This window comes from Python bivittatus, unplaced genomic scaffold (genome assembly GCF_059951505.1).
Source record: "Python bivittatus isolate LINGU-HERP-01145 unplaced genomic scaffold, Pbiv_v1 ctg000340_np1212, whole genome shotgun sequence".
In the NCBI taxonomy this organism is placed as follows: Eukaryota; Metazoa; Chordata; class Lepidosauria; order Squamata; family Pythonidae; genus Python; species Python bivittatus.
Genome location: NW_028277056.1, coordinates 3,717,381 through 3,738,211, shown reverse-complemented (window position 1 = coordinate 3,738,211; position 20,831 = coordinate 3,717,381). Strand labels below are relative to the sequence as shown.

Below are 20,831 nucleotides of genomic sequence, written 5' to 3'. Positions count from 1 at the left end.
TGGGGTTCCCGACCAGCCCAGCTGGGCTAGGCAGGAAGCTGGCCTGAAGCCGGCGCCCTCCTCCCTGCCTGGCCCCGATGCCAGGCGGGGCGCAGCCAGCCTTCCGACGTGCCCGCTGCCGCCCGGGCGGGGGAGCCCCAGGCGGCGGGGCGGGGGCGGGGGCGGGGGGAGGGCAGAGCAGAGCAGCGGCGGGGCCGGGCGCCGGGCGGGGAGCGGGGCGGGGGCGGGACGCGGCTGGCTGCGGCGCTTCCCCGCCGGTGCCAGAGCCGCAGCCGGACCTGGAGCCGCAGCCGCAGCCGGAGCGCAGCGCAGCGCAGCTCAGCTCAGCGCAGGTTCCCGCGGGCCGGCTGGCCTTTCTCCGCCGGGCGAGGAGCGGCGCCGGCAGGGCGCGCCAGGTAAGCGGGGCCGCCGATCGCCGCCGCCGCCTGCCCGGGGCTGGGCGGCTCCGCGGAGGCGCGGACGCTGCGGAACCAGGTGCCGGAACGGCGGCCGGAGGGCAGCTGCCGGCCGGGATGCCCGCTCGCCCCGCTCTCCGGGGCCGGGCGCGAGCCGCTCCTGCGCTAAGGGCGAGCGCACGGCGGCGACCCCGGGGCTTCCCTGCGGGGCGGAGGTAGCGAGGAGGGCGGCCGCGGGGGCTTGGACGGCTGGCCGCGACCCGACGGTCCCCCTGTTTGAACGCGGGAGAAGCCGCCCTGCGGAGGGGGCCGGGAGCGGGAGCGGGAGCGGGAGGGTCTCCCCGCCTGCCCCGGTTTAGCGCCTCCGTCCAGACGGAGGCTCCTAGCACGCGGGGACGTTGAGCGGGAAGGGGCTTCCGAGGTGGGCTAGTCCCACCCGCTGCTCAGGGCAGGGATGCCCTAAGCCATCCCCGACAGGTGGCCCCCGGCTCCTTTCGAAGCTCTCCATCAAGGGGAGCGTGTGCGGGTGGAGTGGCCCTGAAAGCAGGCAGCTGAACCGAAGCGCGGTGCCCCCCTCTTCATTCTGAGATTTCCCAGGCTGCTCCCGGTAGGATATTCGGCTCCCATTTCAGTAATAACCGGATCTGGCGCTGGTTGGTTGATGGAGGAAAATTCTCTGGCCTAATTATAGATCTTTCCGGGTTTGTTTCTCAATATGCAAAATCAATCAATTAATCATTTTTCTGATCGATCGATTAGGTGCCATCAAGTCAATGTTGACTCTTAGCAACCACATAGATAGATTTTCTCCATGACGATCTGTCCCCAACCCAGTCCTTCAGGTCTTCCAACGACGCCCCCATCGCCACTGTGACTGAGTCCTTCCATCTTGCTGCTGGTCCTCCTCTTCTCTTTCTTTCCATCTTTCCCACCATCAGAGGCTTCTCCAGAGAGCTGGGTCTTCACATGGATTGATTATATGCCACCAAGTCAACATCAACTCCAGCAACCACACAGATAGATCTGTCCCCAACCTGGTCCTTCAGGTCTTCCAATGGTGCCGCCATCACCCTGCAGCTGGTCCTCCTCTTCTTCTCCTTCCTTCTCCCTTCCCCAGCATCAGAGCCTCCTCCAGAGAGCTGGGTCTTTGCAGAATGTGTCCAAAGTGGGAAAATAGTTTTCTTGGCTGTAGGTCTAATTAATTAGACCCTAATTCACTTTCCCTCTCTCCACCCTCGTGGTCTACCCCTTTTGGGGTCTGGGTCTGGGAATTGGCCCAAGAGAATGAGCCGGATTCAGCCTCCCCCAATTTGCCAGCTGTGATGCATTACAAACTCCATAGACCTCAGCCAGAATGGCCAATCACCCCTCCCCCTTGGTTTCTCTTAAATAAATAAATAAATAAATAAATAAATAAATAAATAAATAAGACATTGGTGATTTAGTGATCAACTTTCAAACCAAAGTCTGTAAAATGTCATTGCATTGCATTGCAGACGAGGCTTGGTGAGAAGCAAAGGCAGCATTTTTTTCCATAACTGAAACACTCTTTGAAAAGTAACTGCGTAAAATCAAAGGGATTTATTTTTCTAAGAATGGCTCTGTATGTCTTGCATTCCTCTGATCCTAACAGCAGCAGAGGCTGGAAAGGCCCAGACGGTCTCTTTCGAAGATGGCAAAAACGGTGCGTCAGATTCCAGAGCATTTCACAGCTATAGATTGTGATTCCGAAAGCTCCCGTGTCATAAATTCTAGATTTGAAGAACCGGCTCCCTGCAAAGTTCAGTGATTAGTCTCATCCAACTGTTTTAGTTAGACGTTATTTTGTTCCGATGAAGGAACATCTGTGCCTTCAAATAGGTGAGAGTTTTCCTTCTTTCAGTAAAAAAGGGAAACTAAAATGGGAAGTTATACACTTTTGCACATTGTGGAACAAGTTGAGAAGTCTTGCTGAAGTCATCACGGCTTCAGCTGCTCAGTGGCTGCTGTGGGAGGTCAAAAAAGTCAAGATGGCAGGCAATCAGAGCCCAATCGCAACTGCCATATTGACTTTTTTGACCTGCCTTACAGAAGTCCTTGCGGAAATTACAGAGCCTGGGATGAGCCAGGTCTGTTTGTAATGAACGTGGTCATGTTTGAAAAGAGGGAAATAGATATGATAAAGGAGTCTCCAGTACTGAGCTCCCATATACAAAGGCAGTCTACCTGATGGTAATATACCAAAGTTGCCTTCTCAGATCTATTAAGCCAGCCATTACTGGAGACAGTGCCGTGGGGTGGAGCCTGGCTCCGGATGAACAAGGGCTTTTGGGGCCACCTTCAGACAACATCCTTAACCCGGCCAGAGAAAGACCTTGCAGTTCCATTCACACAGCTTGGGTCACCTTAACCTGGCTGGGTTTTAAACCACTTTGGCTACTTTAGGGTTAGATGTACTGTGTAGTCGTAGTTCAGGTGGTGGCATCTAACTAACCTTGGCTGATTTGGCTAAAGTGGATTGGCCCTGGCTTGTGTGTGGATGGGAGCCTGCGGTGTCAGGAAATCTGGGAACGGTAGAGTACATTTATTTGTTTTTTTAGAAAAAGACAAGGACTATTGAGCCGCAAAACTGTATCCACTACTCAGTGTTTCTCAACCTTGCCAATTTTAAGATGTGCGGACTTCAATTCCCAGAATTCCCCAGTTATGGCATTCTGGGAATTGAAGTCCACTCCTCTTAAAGTTGCCAAGGTTGAGAATCACTGGTCGAGGCCTTTGCAGCCAGATATGACCGCTCTAAAAGGAGGATGAGGGCCTGCCACTTCTATACGGATGCTAAGAAAACTCTGGATTTAACTAGATGATCCCCAGGAGTTTTCAGTTCAAACCTTAAGCCTGTGAAGTGGCTGTCTTGGTTGACCTGGAAAGGCTAAGCCAGTCAGACCTGGTCAATAAATGGATGAAAGGCCACCAGGAGATCCCAGAGCTGTATGTTAGTTGCAAAAAAACGCCCTTCGATTCCATGGATGTGTTCGTGAAGCTGCCAGGAGCATCTTTCAGGCCCATTCTGTTATTCACACCTGATGCCTTAGCCGAGTTTGCACAACACCCTTAGGTCAGTTAGCAAAATTTGTGAAAAATTCAGATTCACGTTCCTTTGTGAATATGGCACAGTACTGTTAGCCATGCGGTCGCCAAATGGGTTGGATTTAAACAGCTTGCTAAACCACAACAAAACTGAGGTTAAAGCTAACCTAGTTTGCCTGATGGTGCAGTCCGGCCGAGTCCACTGAGCAAAGCCAGCTTTTAACTCCTGCTCGTGGCTATTGCTGGGAAGTCCGTTCTCGTCCTGCAGCTCAGGCCATTCTCTCTCCCAGCAGTATCTTCTCCAAAGAGAAGCTGTTTTTATTACCGGCCAAAACTTGGCCGGCGGCTTTCCAAGGGCATTCAACAGCCTTTCTAACCCAGGGCCCTCTTGGCCTCCGTCCTTCCACCCCGTTGCCTGCATATTTGCCACAAAGCCAACCCACTTTTTAACCTTGAACGGATTTTTTTAACCTTGGCCGGATTTAACAGTTCGACTGACGTTTGCATCTCAAGTTGTGAGAGTCAGATTCAAAGAGCAACACGTTTGTAATGAAGCCGTGCGAGGAGGACCTTGGATTCATCCCAAGCTTTTAGCCTTGCTGGTTTTTCTTCGTGTGCGTGTGCGTCTGTGTGAGTTTGAATTGGGACCTTCTGGATTCATAAATGTTCTCCGTGCTTGAGCTCCACTTACTTTGCTATGAACCCTGACGACGCTCTCTTGAATTAGTCGCCAACTGTCCCCCTTTCTTGGAAGTGATTGATTATTAGGACGGTTTTATATTGGATTTTAATGAAGTTTATCTCTGCTGTAAACCGCAGAGTCGTTTCCACGAGATGGGCGGTGACAAATTTGATCGATAAATAAAACAAAAAAGAAACAGAAAGCCTGCATTGGACCAGGGCTACCATAGCTGGCCTGAGAAAATGTAAATGTCCACTAGGTGGGAGCAAATTCTCCCTCTTTGCTGCCCTCTGGGGGTCAAGACCTGCTTTGCAGCCCTGATCTGTCCAGCCTTTTCTCCCTGGGATTTCTGCTCCCATCATCCTCCAGTCAGTAGATGTGCTGAATAGAGGATGATGGGGTCGAAGTCTGACACACATCTTTCTCTACCCCTACATTTTTTCCCCAGGCTGCCTTTCAACTTTTAATTCCTTTCTCCAGCAAACATTTTAGCATTTCTCCAGCTGCACCTCTGTTTTCGTCCTCCAGATTTCTGCTTTTCCTTCCATTCATAATCCAGACCTTTACTCTGAAAATGTATCACAGTTTTAATGCTGCATCTAATACAGGAAAATATATGCCACCATTGCAGCCTCTCGTGGATTTTTAACTTGGAAAGACGCTGCTGAAAACACTTATGTGATGAATCTCCACGTTGGCTGCTGTTAAAAAAGCTAAGCCGGGGCAGAACTGGGTAGTGCCTAGGTGGTAAATCATAGCTGTAGGCTAGACTGGGAAATCAAAATCACTGATCCCATCTGGGAAGATGGCTGCAGTGAGTCAGCTCCAAGAACTGAGGCCAGGACATTTACATGAATATGTAAGTCACCAGGAGCTCAGCTCAACTCTTTTTACCGACTGATTCATTCATTCATTGATCGATTATGTATCATCAAGTCAGTGTCGACTCTTAGCAGTCACATAGATGGTTTTTTCCCAGGAGAATCAGTCCCCAGCCTGGTCCTTCAGGTCTCCAGTGGTGCCCCCATCACCCTCATCTTCTCTTTCCTTCTATCTTTCCCAGCATTATGACTTCTCCAGGGAGTTGATTGATTGATTATCTGCCATCAAGCTGGTGTTGACTCTTAGTCCCCAAACAGATTTTCTCCAGGAAGACCTGTCCCCCACCTAGTCCTTCAGGTCTTCTAAAGTCCTCTTCATTTTTCTCCCATCTTTCCCAGCATCATAGACTTCTCCAGGGAGTGGACTGATTGATTGATTGATTGATTGATTGACTGATTGTTATTATGAGCCATCAACTCAGTGTTGATCCTTAGCAACCACATGGCTAGACCTTTTTCAGGAGGATCTGTCCCCTACCTGGTCCTTCTGGTCTTTCAACGGTGCCCCCATCACCACTGTAACTCAGTCCCTCCACCTTGCTGCTGGTCGTCCTCTTCTTCCCTTTCCTTCTACATCTTTTTACTACCACATTCTTTTTCATTTACACCCTTGAAATAGGGAAATTTACAAAATTTACAAAACTTTATAGCCTGGGACATACAGGTTTTCAAAAACGTTAGGTATGTTTAGCTGCAAGAGCGCCTATCTCTGTGTTGGCATGTTTTCCCTTGCTGTCCTCCTCTGATTGGGTATATTCTTAGGGCTTGTATTTCTGGATTTACTAACACTGTAGTATATCAGTTTTCCTTCGCCGCTGGGCTGAAATGGTTTGCAGGATGCATTTCCCCATAAATCCACACTAATGACTAGTGATATAATGAATAATCCAGTTCCAATAAGTCAGTTTGCAGACGCGATGCCAGGAATTCAGCCCTAATTCATAAATATTCCACTGAACTACCGATGATCCTTGAGATAGTCAAATATTAACAGATAAACAGGGCCCAGATATAAATTACCACTCAGTTAAACTATCTCGGGCTGTAATAATAACAGGGTAATAACACTACAGAGTCATTTGCAATGACATTCTCACTTCTTTCCGCTTAATTTATTTTGTAATTAGCATGCAGTGTGTCCAAATCAGTGTTTCTCAACCTTGGCAGCGTTTGGATGTGTGGACTCCAACTCCCAGAATTCCCCAGATTCCTGAGACACAAATCTATTTTTTGCTACCCAAAGGGGTGTTAATCCTAATTGCTCCCCTTAAAACTACATTAAAGCTATTTAATAATCATTTTGCTGCTGTTACAACCGAAGTGGCTTTGTGTATTGGTTCAAAAACTGGATAATTGGTGGTGCTTTTAATTAAATCTCTTTATCCTTAAATAGCACTGTCTCTGGGGCTGACAAGTGCTGGGTTGGGGCATCTGTGTGTGTGTGTGTGTGTGTGTGAGTGTAAGAAGTCAAAATGATGGCAGAATTGAAGCCCACCCCTTTTGTACGTACCCCCCACCCTGATGGATACCCCTCTTCTCAGAAGCATCTTTTGGAAAGATGTAACCTCACCTTGGGCATCTCCAGCCCAAATGGGCCCAGAAGGATTGACATTTCAGGCAAGAATTCTGTTGAAGGGAAAGGTTTGGAGACTCTCAGTGCATGTAACCTGGTCACGGAATTAACCCAGGTTTCAGGGTTCCCACCACCCCTTGAGCCACACACAAAACTTTACACGCTAGCAAGTTTACAAGTTGTGTGAATGCACCACTAGGACTTTTACTGGCTTCAGGAGCATTTGTAAGGGGGGGGGGTCAAAGACGTCGCAATGCGTGTAAAAAAGGGGTCAGGCTTGGCTTGTGTGGTCATGGCCACCATCTTGACTTTTTTGACCCTCCTCTCCCCAGATCCCCCCTAATTGGCCTAGGTTAAGCATGTTGTGTGACCCCTCTGCTGTGTTTAATATAAGGAAGAATTTAATTGAGGGACTTTTCATCCTTTGCAAGCCATGGGGACGATGCAGAGGAATGACGGCAGAGACCCTCTTGGTCCGCCCGTCTGTCCATGCGCAGGAAAACTCTCGGAAAGCAGGACGGAACGGGCCGGATTTAGTCGGGGGGGGGAGATGGCAAATGAAAGACGGGGTTGGGGGCTGGGCTGGGGGGTCGGGGGCCGCGGAGAAAGCAATTCCGGGGAAGTCTCCCAGGGGAGGGGCAAGGGGAGGGGCTCGGAATGTTGGCAACCGCTCCATTCTAAGTCCCTTCTCTCCTGGTCACGTGACCCAAAGTGGCGCCCGTCTGGGGCTTCCCGGTGCACAGAGACCCCCTGCGCACGCAGCTGCAACACGAGGGAGGCACAGACACTCGCACACGACGCACGATTTCAATGCACGGAAGGAAAGACCGGTGCCTCTTCTGCTGGCAAAAGTGTGGGCAAGGGTCCCAGACGCCCCCCGCCCCCCTCTGCAGGCCTTCCTGGACTTGTTTAAAAAGGCACGGTTTAAAGATGGCCAGGAAACGTGGGGCCTGGCTTAGCCACAAAGCCATTGTCTGGGCCTTCGGGAAGGCCGTTTCAGATCGAGCGCCAGCCTGCGGTGGGCAGGAAGCCTTCAATGGGGTTTCAAGGACCTCCTTCCTTTTCAGGAACAACCTTGGCCCGAGAATAATGCCGAGGTGCGCTTGGCAAGGCCGCTCCTGCCCCAGCGTCACCCTTGGCCTTCCAGAGCCGTTCTGTGGAATAGTTTCCCGGGGCGGATTCGGTTTCAGACCCACGGGGCGGAAAATCCCTTCCCCCTTGCTTGCAAAGGCTGGCCGGGCAGCCAGGCTGGAAACGGCCGTTGTGTTTTTCTGCGCTTCTCAAATTCGGGAGCAGCGGGCTTCCGAAGGGAGGTTTTCCGCGAGGAAAGCGGCCCCCCGGGCTTGCTTGTGCAGGATCTGCCCTGGGGCCCCGGCTGAGCAAGGGCCGCGGTCCTTGTTGGGGCGCCCCCAGCAGCCTCGGGCAGGATGTGGCGTATGGGAGGCGTAGTGCAACATTCACACGGAGCCCTAGGTGGGGAGGGTTAGTCTGGGGTCATTTGGAAGAAAAGAAGTGGAGTGGAGATGCGGGGGGCTGTGCCTTTTATTCTCCCCTTGGGAAGAAGCTGAGCGTTCGGGGTGCAAAGCAGAATCCGGCTTAAATGCTGCAAGGAGTATTTCATGCCTGAGCATGTTGGGCAAACACCATTGGTTAGTCCAGTGTTTCCCAACTTCAGGAAGCTTAAGAGGCGTGGACTTCAACTCCCAGCCTCTTAAACTTCCTAAAGTTGGGAAACACTGGATTAGTTTATAGTTCAGTGTATTATCAGAGCCCAGAATATGGGTTAATTCAGTAGGTTAAGCCCTAACAGAGTTGAAAACGAAAGTTTACACGTCGGGCAAATGCACCTGCGACGGCTTTAGCTGGCCTGGTTCTGTAGCCTCAAAGGGGGCTATTTCTGTTTAGTGACGGTGAGATGAGGGAAGCAGGAGTTGCCTCAATCCAGACGGATGAGCCGGCAGATCCATAGGAAGCATCTGTACTCCCAGTTCCAGGAGTTAAACCAGGGTTTCTCAAACTTGGCAACTGTAAGGCCTGTGGACTTCCACTCCCAGAATTCCCCAGCCAGCTGCACTGCGGTTGAAGCCCAGCTCTTTCTACCTACAACATACAGCGGGGTGGGGCTTCAGATGCACTGCTGGGACTGCCATTTTGACTTATTTGACCTTCCTGGATGCTCTAGGGGCACGTGACGTCACAGGGGCTGTGACATCGTTGCACAAAGGTGTCATTTGAGCGAGGGCAGCTTAGCACGCAGGGGGTCCTTGTGGCTTCAAATGATACCTCTGCAGATAGGAACCCCTTTGCTGACCATTCCCAAATCTGGCATCTTCCATCCTATACCTCTGTGTTTGTTTTTTTGTCCCTAAATGAAGTTAAGTTTCATGCATTTTGTATTTTCAGCCTGTTTCTTTGAAACAGTCAAGACCACGCTGACTATTCAAACTCTTTGCTGGGAGACTAGCTATCCCACCCAATTTGGGTCACCTACGCGTTCGATATTCATTATTTCCACCTCTTCAAAAAAAAAGTCAGATCGGCCAAAAGATGAATTGTACGTTGCATGAAAAAGGGGTGGGGCTTCAACCACATGGTATGCAAATCTGAGACTGTGTGATTGAAGCCCCACCCCTTTCCCAGGCGCATAAAGGGCAGGTCTTCCATCCTGCAGTTACTGCTGCCATTTTGACTTTTTTGACCCTCTGTAGATGCCTTCACCCGCTCTTTAACCTATTCCTTGTCATTGCAATTTGGCGCGAACGTTTGGATGAGCTCTGGACGGCCGGTATAAAGCTGGGTCCTCCGTTTTGGCCCAGGTTCCTTTCTCTGCCGAAAGAAAATCCTGCTGTCCCATTTGCCCTTCCCATTTGCTGGAGAGAATGTGGAAATTAGATGTGGCTGGAAGGCCACGGGCTGCAATTAACATTCTTTAGGGTGTTAAAGCAATGGTAATAAAGGGGCTTTTCAAATCAGGCGGAACAAGGCAGCAGGGCCACAAACAGGAGCGAAAGTCAAACCGTGGCGAATTTTAGATTAACCATTCGTGATCACTGCCGTCCTCTCGGTGGATAAATCGGGTCTTCAGTGATGCTGTTGGGAAAGAGGCAATCAATCGCGCGTGAAATATGGAGTCCCTGGGGTGACAACTCCCTGCTTTAATTGATTAAATTGGTGCAATTAATCAACGAGGGTTTCATCGCGATTCAGATGACCCTCACCTCCCGGCAAATTAGTTGGGTTCATGACAAGTAAAATTTCTAAGGAGGGATACCGTAAAGCACAGGGGCTGCATTCACACAGCAGACTTTAACCTGGTTAGTAAATTAACCCATTTTTCAGATTTGCAGTAACCCCAGCCAAGCATCCGCCGGGGAGTAAAAAAATAAAGATGGTGACTATGAGTGTGCAATCAAAGTCTTGCCCCTTTATTATATGCACCAAGGCTTCCATCACAGTTGTGACTGCACCATCGTGACTTTTTTGACCCCCAAGGATGCCCCAGTCTAGAACTATCAATTAACCACAAGGACTGGGATCACGCTAAACTGAAAATGCACAAGCCAAGATTAGCAGTAGCCCAGATTAATATTTTGTATAAATGCAGCCACTCGGCCTTTCATTGACCTGAGTAGGTATTTATGTGGGAATCCAGGACCCGTGTCTCTTCCTGCCACCGGTTAAAACTAGAGGCACAATTAGTTAAGGCTTTATTTGCATGAAAAAGTACAGGTAGTCCTCACTTAATGATAACAATAGGGAACGGAAAAATTGTTGTTAAGAGAGGCATCATGTGACCGCACCCGATTTTATGATCTCTTTTGTGGCAGTTGTTAAGCGAATCACACCAGCTGGGAAGGTCAGAAATGGCAATCACATGAGCCCAGGACACTGCAACTGTCATAAGTGTGAGTTGGTTGCTGAGTGCCCAGATTGCATGACCACAGGGGCACTGCAATGGTCATAACTTCAGGCACCGGTCATAAGTCACCTTTTTTGCGCTGTCGTAATTTCGGACAGTCACTAAACAAATGGTCATTAAGCGAGGACTACCTTTAACTTCAATTGATTTTGCTTTTGGAAAGCAGAAATGAAATGCTTCTACATTAAATACTTGGAAAGCATTTGCGACTAAGTTCACATTAGCTAAATGAGTGAAAGGCTTAGAGGCAGCCTGACCACAACATGCTAAAGTGGTTTTAATTGTGGTTAGTTTTTTGTGAATCCAGGCCATTTATGCATCAATACATTCTGTAGACCCAGGAAACGGATTTAATTACAGGTAGCTCTCACTTAATGACCACAATAAGGACCGGAAAATTGGTTGCTAAGCGGGGCGGTTGTTAAGTGAATCGGATCCAATTTTGCGACCTTTTTTGAGGAGGTTGTTAAGTGAATCACCGCAAGCAAATCCAGCTTCCCCCACTGATTTTGCTTGTCAGAAGCCCCCGGGAAGGTCGCAAATGGTGATCGTGACCCTGGGACGCTACAACTGTCTAAGTGCAAGCTGGTTGCTAACCATCCAGATTGTGATCACATGACCTCAGGGGTGCTGGGACAGTCATAACTTTGGGCACCAGTTGTAAGTCACTTTTTTTAGCACCATTATAACTTCGAACGGTCACTAAACGCATGGTTGTTAAGCAAGGACTACCTGTAGTGGTTGGATTAAGCTGGTTGTGTGAACATGGCCAATAATTCAGGAATTAACATCTGCTCTGCATTGTCAGGACAGTCTTCTGAGTAGAGCTGCTGATTGGAAGCTGGACTGCTCAGAGCAGAGAGTCATGCAGAGTTACAATGGGGAAAGTGAATAATTTTGAATCCACCGGGGAGTGCAGAAACCAGCAATACTTCATACCTGTCTCAGGGGAACAGTCCACTGCATTGAAATACGATAGTCAGACCTCTCTGGGCATGATCTCTGCCTTAATTACCTGTTTTTCAGGAAAAAACTGGAAATAAATACTGTATTAATCACTGGAAAAATTACCTTGTTTGAAACTATAATTGCCTCTCCCTCTTACAAATCCCACCTTTATACTGTAAACGCCAATAAAGCTGCTCTTTTTGAAATCCTAATTTTTATTTTATTTTATTTGTTTGCAAAACTAGCCTTGGGGATTTGGGGCACTATTGGAGATGATGCGTATTTTGTGTGTTTATGTTCTATGTTTATATTTTGTTGGTTGAGTATTGCATTTATTTATGTAAATTATGCATTTATTTATGTAACTCTCCCAGCATGCTGGGGAATGAATGAAATGCTTAAAAAAAAAAAATGAGGGAAAAATTAGGATTTTCTTCGGGGCTGCAAAAGAGATTATGGCAGGATGTAAGGGAAATAAATAATAAATAAAAGAAAGCCACAAAAACTCTATGGAATCACGGTAGCCAGAGTGGCAGTAAGGGGGGTCCAAAAAGTCAAGATGGCAGCTGGAACTGTGGTATGAAAGCCCCGCCCATGTTTAATGTACATCGTGGCACACATGAAAGGGGTGGGGTTTCGATTGCATTATTGTGGTCACCATCTTGACTTTTTTGACCCCCTTGGGCCAACTATTGGAAAGACCCACTTCTGCGCTGGTTTTGGAGGACAGTTTTAGAAGCTTTACTGCTCTCACAGACAGGGATTCACGTAACAGCTTTTAGGTATTTTAGCCGTAAAGCATCATCAGCTCCTTCCGTTCGCCGGGAAATCAAACAGTCCCTTTTCCAAACAATTATTAAACTAGCGGTTTTAGCAAGGAATAACAACCGGTTGAAGCGAAGTGTTTTCTACATGCATTGCCATGAGCAAAAGGGTCCCATTTCCAGCCAGCCCAACCCTGGACGTTTGCGGCCAGAAACGAAGGACAAAATCCAGTAACCGAGATTAACCCCGGATGTTATTGCAGTGATCAGGCCACTTCTCCATCACCTGAGAGTAATAGGATGGTGAAATTAGGGCTGCATCCGTGCAGAGTCTTTGTGCTGTTCCCGACTTAACTCCAAAGCCGTACAAACTCACACCATTGTCTGTGTGTGGTAGATGAACCTCCCACTCCATGGTACAAAATGTCACTGCCTTCCCATTTGAAATGCGGAAGTGGTACAGGGGTGGGTGTTTCCTCACTGGTGGGCCTTCTTGTTGCATTCCACCCCTCCCCACCTCCAGGCCTCAGGCCAACAAGGGCCTTTTCAAAGCGACAAAGGAAGGGTGGCTTGGCGGCTTGGCAGCTCCCCCACATAGACATGTAGCAACCGTTCATTTCTCTGCGTTTGGCCAATGAAGATGGAGGGGGAGTGTCTTCCTTCTCTTCTGTTGGGGTTTGGAATCTGGGGGACACTGTGGAGGGTGCATTTATTGGTGTCCTCCCAGTTTTGAGCTGTGGATGTGAAGATGATGGGAAGTCAGCTTCAAAGAGCTCTGCGGGGATTGTGAAATGGAAGCGGGGAGTTGTAGAAGTTCTCTTGAAGTGCAGCCAATAGCAGCAATCTTTCTACTGTTACTGACATTTGCAGCACTTAATAAGTAATACTTATGAGTAACACTAAGAGGAGCTGTATCTACAGAGCACCTTAAGTGAAAGGGGTTGTCTGGATTCCTTTCACTCAGGGTTCAGGCCTGGGCAGAAACAGCATCGGTTGCTTGGATTGATGACCTTCATATGGACCTGGATGTGGGGAGTGTGCCCCTTCTGGTCTACCAGTGGCCATCAGTATCATTGACCCTGGTATCCTTCTGGAGCTTCAAGGTAGGCTAGATCAACAGTCAAACATCTCAAGGACTGTAGAATAGAATAACAGATTCCAGAAAGCCTGTCCAGTTTCTCTCTGCTCCATCTTATACCAACCAAAATCAAGGTGGGGTTATTCTGAGTTTCATTCTCACTATCCTTCAGTCTCTAGACCAGTGTTTCTCAACTTAAGCAACTTTAGGATGTGTGGACTTCAGCTCCCAGAATTCCCCAGCACCATGGAGTTAATCCGCCTACGACGCGAATCCGGAATGGGGATATTGGGGGTTCCCCCATGTGAGATTCAGGGAGGGGAGTCGAGAGATGATTTTTGCTCCCTCTCTACGGGATAGCTGGTCCCAGAGATTTGAGGACAAGCTTCCTGGTGGTCTCTAGGAAAGCAGTGAAGATGGACCTGTTTTGCAAAACTTTTAATTCATAATTCCTTGAACACCAAGGAAGGGTTGATGGTTTTGATGGTTTTAACTGTTTGTTTTGTGGATTTGTATTAAAATAGGGTGAACCACAGGGAATCCATCTGGAGTCGGCATTATATCAATGTAACAAACAAATAAATAAAGCAAACCCATTTGCAACCTTGTTCGGGGTTGCTTATAGTTTCAATTCCACCCTGAGGGGGGCATTGAACCCCCTGCATCTTAACTCCTCTGCAAAGACATTTAGAGGTTGCTTGTATCCTTCCACACGGATTTGCACAAGCACGCAGCAGCGGCAGCTGTTTCCCCACCACCAAACCAAAGCCGTGTTGTGCAGGAAGGAGGATGCTAACCCAACATCTGGCGTCTTTCTCGGTTCCTACAGAATTATCAGTTGCCCACAGCTTGCTGCAGGCCTTGGGAGCCGAGAGTCAATACGGCCACTGAAGTTGAGCCAACAGCCTCTTTCTTTCGAGGGTCATTGTCCACTGGCGCCCAAAGTGATTTATTAAATGGGGTGTTGAGATGGAGAACAAAGAGTGGGGACCGGAATAAGAGAGAACAGGCGAAGGGTTTTTGACTGATTGTGATCATGCCAGCAGCCTTCGTGTTCCACAGCCACAACGTACATTGGAGGGAGCCAGGGCAGAAGTTGAAGAGCACAGAGGGTTTTCAGTGGGTGCAGGAGGAGTGTCTGCAGGGCATGGTCAAAAAAGTCAAGTTGGTGGTCCCGACGGTGTGATTGAAGCTCTGCCTGTTTTTTATGGGCAATGCGCTGGCAAAATCAACAGGGCAGGATGTGGACGTGACAGCTTCTTCCTATGCTCAGCTCTTCTGTTGGATGGGCAATGTTTTGGGCTCTGCCTTTACTCCAAGCCGCTGCCCTACAGCGGTCTTGGGACTCCCATCATCCCCAGCAAGGAAAGGCCCCTATTACAATGGGCTGGGAGATCTGGAATCCAAACCAGGTTGCAGAAGGCTGTTCTGAAGCTTGACCTAGGTTTGACTTGACCTTCTGGGTTTTTCTTCAGCCCCTCCCTCCTTTCCTTCTTCCCTTCCCTTCCCTTCCTTTCCTTTCCCTTTCTCCCTCCTTCCTTCCTCCCTTCCTCCTTTCCTTCTTCTCTCCTTTCCCTCTTCCCTCCCCTTCCTTTCCCTCCCCTTTCTCCTTCCTTCCTTCTCCTTCCCTCCCTCCCTCCCTCCTTCCTTCCTTCTCTCCTTCCCTCCCTCCCTCCCTCCCTCCCTCCCTCCCTCCCTCCCTCCCTCCCTTCCTTCCCCTTTTCAGTGCAAGTGTTCTGCCACTTGGGTTCTGCTACCAACAGGGCAACCGCCTCTATTGCTCCGTGGCATTGAAACAGCTGAGGGGAAATAGGGGCTGTTCCTGCAGGAGCATCACGTTCTGCCCTCCATCCCGTGGGTGGGGCTTTGGGTGAGCGGGTGGCAAAGGCTGCCGCTTGTGCAGAGGAACCCCCTGGCTGTGCGGCCTCTCCACCCACAGAGTGGAAGGTAAACCCCATGGAGGCAGCTCAGTCAGTTCGTCTAACGGGGGATCATGCAGGCGCCTTGCAGGACTCTAAGCGAGTGGTTGAGTTTCCGCCAGGAAAGGGAACAAAGGAAGGGAGAATCCGGTGGCCCACCGGAATTAAGAGGACCCCAGGTTTATAGCTGAGTTCACACAACATGCTTAACCCAGTCAGTTACAAATCTATTAGCTGAATCCACAGAACCATCCTGTTGGTTTAGCTTACGGTGGTATTGTCCCAACTCAGAAAAGAGAGATCAATTCAGTAGACCAGAACAGCACGGGCAGCAACTGTGGTGTTCCAGTTCAGTGGATTATAAAGCAGAGGCAGGTTTTGTCCCCAGCAGGATAAAGAAATAGAATAGTGTGTCCTGGAAACTTGGCAAAGACCTTTCTCCTCCCCATACAGAGCTAGGGAGAATTAGCTTTGCACATTCAAGGGAGATCCGACCCAAACTTTACAGTCACAGGACAGTCAATCCATTCTATAATCCAGTGTTTCTCAAGCTTGGCAACTTTAAGATGGGTGGACTTCAACTCCCAGAATTCCCCAGCCAGCCATGCTGGCTGGGGAATTCTGGGAGTTGAAGTCCACCCATCTTAAAGTTGCCAAGCTTGAGAAACACTCCTATAATCATTTGATTTTGCTAGGGACACAGCCTTGTTTTCAGATGCAGATTTGGGTGCCTTTATTCAAAGCCCCATCACAAGTGTTCCTACCATGATATTTACGGGTGCATTTTGGAAAACTCAAAAGATGCCTTTCCAAACTTCATACTGTTTCTACCTGACATGAATGTGCAATGCTGTGTGTTTCAGAATTTTCTGGAGTTCTCCATCCCCCCCCCCCCCCCGGATTCTGGTTTGTCCTTTTCTGGAAATAATTCCTTTCCAAGCCAAAAATGCTTTGCACCGCGGTAGACGTGATCCAGCCATGCGTGGCCAGATCGAGCCACCGTGGAAGAAGAACGGAACATCCTGGGGAACAATGTTCCCTGAGCAGGACGCCGGGTTTTGCCCGCTGCAAATATGCAAATGCATGCAAATTTTAACCACAGCTCTATCAGTCTCCCAGAAATTACAGAAAGGTCTATGATTGTGCAAGCCTGCCATACAAACGACTGCTTTGGATGGGATCTTCCGGTAGACTCTCTGATGCTTACGGATTATGGTTATTTAAAAGCTTTATTAGAAAGCGCAGCTAAAGAGCGTAGCTGCTGAGAAGTTCCAGATCCAGGGTTATATAACAGGAATCTGCAAGGGTGGGAGATGAAATTTGCAAGATGTGTCATGTTTAAAGCCTCACTTTTTGGTACGTACGTACATCCATGCACATTCAGCCATGCAGACTTTGCCTCCCCTTTAAAGAGGCCCTTGCACACATGTCAGGTTTGGCAAGAGACCATTTGGTTGGGGAGGCCTTGACAAAAATATCATCAGCGTCTCACCAAACATAGCGTCCCAACAGAGCGACTGAAGCAGCCCTTTCTGCAAACTCAGAGTTTAATTTTGTCAATTTTTTTTTTTTTGAGGAAATGTCTTGCAATGAACCTTCTACAGCAGTGTTTCTCAGCCTCAGCGACTTGAAGATGTGTGGACTTCAACTCCCAGAATTCCCCAGCCAGCCTTGCTGTGTTGAAGTCCACATATCTTCAAGTCGCTGAGGTTGAGAAACACGGCAGTATAATAATATAATAGTGGTCTACCAATGTCTGAGAAGCTGTGGGCAGGCCTATTCTCTTCACACGCTGGCCAGGGAATTGTGGGAGTTGAAGTCCACATGTCTTAAAGTTACCATGTTTGAGAAACACTGATCTACAAGTCTGCGCGTGCCAGAAACCCAGAGCAGGGTATGTCCTCACGAATAGAGCTTACAGCATTCCTACAACGGTTTTAGGATGAAAGTCTACTCCGCGTTCATCACACGCACCAGCCTGGCTCTGGTGGCTTCAACCAGTTGGTGGAATAAGCCAGCCGTTTTGTGGGTTTCACACAACCTGCTTGGCCATTGTGTGGCTGGCCGATTTTGAGCGCTGTGCTGTGCATCCGTGCCTAGGCTGATCGCGGGAACCAAGGGTCATTTGGTTCCCGGGCACATTGCAGAGGCTTGCCGTAAATGACACGTGGGGTCCCTTCCGTAATCCTTGGATTCTCCGGTTGCAAACCTCGCAGTCTCTGGTGCTGTTTGAAGCTGCTTCCCGTTGCCCTCGACGCCGAACCTCGCGGATGTTGGTTCGATTTTCTAGTAACTGGGTGTGCCTAATCGTCCTCAGAGGCTGGAATCTGAGAAGAGCCGCTGGGCCGAGTCTTTCCAGAAACCTCCCGAAGAAAAATCAATACTTAATGCAGGCTCGGTGCCTCGTTTCTCGCTTCGGGGAACGGCAGCTCTGCGACTGGCACCGTGGCCCGCCCGGCTGCCAGTTCGACGGGGCTTCCGACCAGCTCCGTCTTAATGGAGGGTTCACGGGCAGCGGGCGGAATCGATCGATCTCCTCTCCTCGCGGCGCAACCTGTCGGGGGCCATAAAAGGGATGGAGACGGGGAGCTTGGCAGACGGATTAATCAGCTAATGGTTGCAAAGTGCCCGGAAGGGGAGGGGGTTTCCCCGGCCTCGAGGGGCCGTGCCTGTTTTTAAAAGCTGCCAGGCCATTAAGGAAGGAGCCCTTTGCTGTCTCCAAGGCAAGACCGGCTGTCTTTCTGCAACACGCTAAATTCTGTAGCTGGAGCGAGAAAGGATCATGTATTTGGTTCGTACAACGTGCAGGATTGTGGCAGGAGAGCCATGTTCATTTCTGGGAGCAAAAGTCAGGCCTTTTCTAACACATTTTATTCAAAAGGGCATTTGAATAAAATGTGTTAGTTGGAAAAGGCGCTACCAGACTCATCCTGATTTCATAGAACGTGTTAAGCCAGTGTTTCTCAACCTTGGCAACTTTAAGATGTGTGGACTTCAACTCCCAGAATTCCCAGCCAGTCTGTGTGGATTTCAGTTCCCAGAATCCCCCAGCGGGCATGAATGGACTTCAACTCCCAGAATTCCCCACCAGCACTTAAACCCGGCAAAATCATGTCTTTTATTTTGGTCCCCGAGATGCGATCCTTAACTTAGCTGAACGTTTCCGTCTTGTACATACGTCCATGCTGCACCGGCATAAACAGACGGGGCTGCAGACGTCTCGCGCATCACCAGCGGGCAGCAAAGTGACCCAAAGCGTGGTCCTGTGTGGCTCTGCCCCCTCTGGTGGCCGTCCAGTGGTTTTGCAGCCTGGCCCCTTCTCTCACCCAAGCTCCACGAAGGAGAATGAGGTCGAAGACAGCCTGAGCCCGATTGCGGGAAAAGCAGCATTTCCCCTGGATTTAGACTGGATTTCCTCAGGACAGCCTTAGCGTGCATAATATCGGTAACCGTTTGCCGGCCATTATCTTGGTGACCCGTGGCAGGTGTGATCGGATCTGGGTTTTGGGAATGCTGAGACATGTTGGAACGCCCCCTCCTCTCTGATCCCCAGCCAGGCTTTGCACTTTGCATCTGGAATCCTCCTCAGACGTCAGTGCGTCTCCATCTTTCCTCCTCGGCAGGCTTTCAGGCAGGTGGAGAATTAAGGAGCAGATCTCCCTGGTCTCCTTAGGGAGAGAAAAGCGAGCGTGTTGGGGCTTATCGGCCAGTTTCCCTGCACTTGTCAGTTTCAATCTCTTCCCCTACCCTGAGGATTACCTGGAAGCTAATTCAAGAGGCACCCATAACGACTTGTACTGCCACTTTCTGGAACAGCTTCCGCGTGGTCTTCAAGGGCAGCCCCAGGTATACCGCCTTGCAGTAATCCAGACAAGACGCGACGGAGTCATGCGTGACCATAAATAGGGCTGATCCAGGAACAGGAGCGACTGGCGCACAAGACGGATTTGTACCAGGCCGCCCTGACCGAAGCTGCCACCTTCTCTTCCAGCAGGAGCAAGAAGTCTAGGAAAGCCCCCAAAGGGTGCACCGGTTCTGTCTGTGCAACCCCCCTTCAGGTCGGATGCAAACTTACCCCATTTGTCAACACTTCGCATGGAAGGGTGAGCAATGCAGCGGCCGGATTTGCTGATACCAGACTGCTCCAGGTAATAACGTTTAGGGGAAAAAAGAGTTTTCAAAGACCTCCCAAAGGGTTTTTCCAGAGTGTTGAGCGGGCCTGAAAGGGGAAATCCACCTCGCCGTCAAGCAAGGAGTGCCGAGCGATGCCCGCTGGTGCAAAGACAAATAAACTGTGTGTGTATTAATAGGATCTGAGCTAGCGATGAGAAAAGGGATTTTGAAGTGGTGTTGGAATAAACTCAGTGGAAATGTCAACCTGATGTGCGACTGCGAGATAGACAGAGATACGAGATTGCTAGACAGTTAGTTGAAGTTGCTTAAAATAATTTGGAAGAGAATGGGAAAACCTCCTGCAAATATCCTAATGCCTTTCTATTTATTTATTTAAAACATCTGTACAAGTGCCCCTCTTCAACCAAAATTCTGGGCGGCTTACAACCCCAAAATAAAGCCGTATATAAAACAATAAAAGCAGGAAACAATACAATTCAAAGGGCAGGACCTGGTGCCACGACCACCCTTCCCTGATGCAACCCGCAACTTTCTCCGGCATGGCCCAACTTCCAGAATGCCCCAGCCAGCGTGCGTGGACTTCAACTCCCAGAATTCTCCAGCCAGCATGGCTGGCTGGAGAATTCTGGGAGTTGAAGTCCACACATCTTAAAGTTGCCAAGGTTGAGAAACGCTGGCCTAGGGTGTGGTGTGAACCCAGCCATGGAGTTGTAAGCTTAGAAAAGATGTCATGGTGGTTGGTGTGAGCGTCTTCCAGGCATATCTGAAGCCCGTGGCATTCTGTGCCCCAAGGCAGACAAACTTCATCTTGCTGAAATGGATCAGAATGGACAGCTATGAAACTAAGAGCAGTCTATCTGAAAACCAGATCCGCTGAGTGATCACCCTCTTCCTGCCCTATTTGAACAACTTTGCCCAGAGTGGAGCGGGACCAGCAGTCCGAGATGCCCACCACCCACCCCAAAGCTATGTTGCTGCCTTCCCTTGGCCCTTTTGGGTGCCCTTTCCCCACCCTCCTCCTTGCCCTGCTTCTCGGCCAGTGGCACCGGAATCCATTCATTCTCTTCTCCAAAAAGTTTGGGTTTTTATTTTTATTTCTTCGAATTGATTCGCTGCAAGCCAGGGCGTTTGCATCTCACCAAACAGCCTCTTGGCTGCCTCACTTGGGGTCCCGTCAAGACCTTCTGGAAAAGCAAAATGGAGAATCCAAGAATTAGTTCACATGTTTAAAGGATCGATTTGCAGAGGGCAAACCTTGGCTAGCGGCAAGACGATACTGTAAATGTGTGCCTGGTCGTCCAACGTTAGTGACATTGTTGGCTTGTCTGGAGTCCTTCTGGGGCTCAGAAACCTTGTTTTGTAGCAAAACAAATTAAATCCCACGGTTCTTTAGAAGCTTAGAAATGTATCGCGTATCAGCTTTTGTGGCTGAAAGCTCCCTTCAGCATTTATAAGGAGGCTTTGTGGAGAAG

The 20,831-nt window shown here is 49.4% G+C and overlaps 1 protein-coding gene across 1 annotated transcript in view; it reads left to right on the top strand.

Moving 5' to 3' along the window:
• The first annotated feature begins 219 nt into the window (after positions 1–219).
• The window catches only part of P2RY6 (pyrimidinergic receptor P2Y6), a 37,434-nt gene continuing 16,822 nt past the window's right edge, over positions 220–20,831 (top strand). Inside the window, exon 1 of the mRNA XM_088140447.1 lies at positions 220–395. The gene's annotated coding sequence lies outside the window, so the exon portion shown is untranslated. The remainder of the gene's footprint in view (positions 396–20,831) is intronic.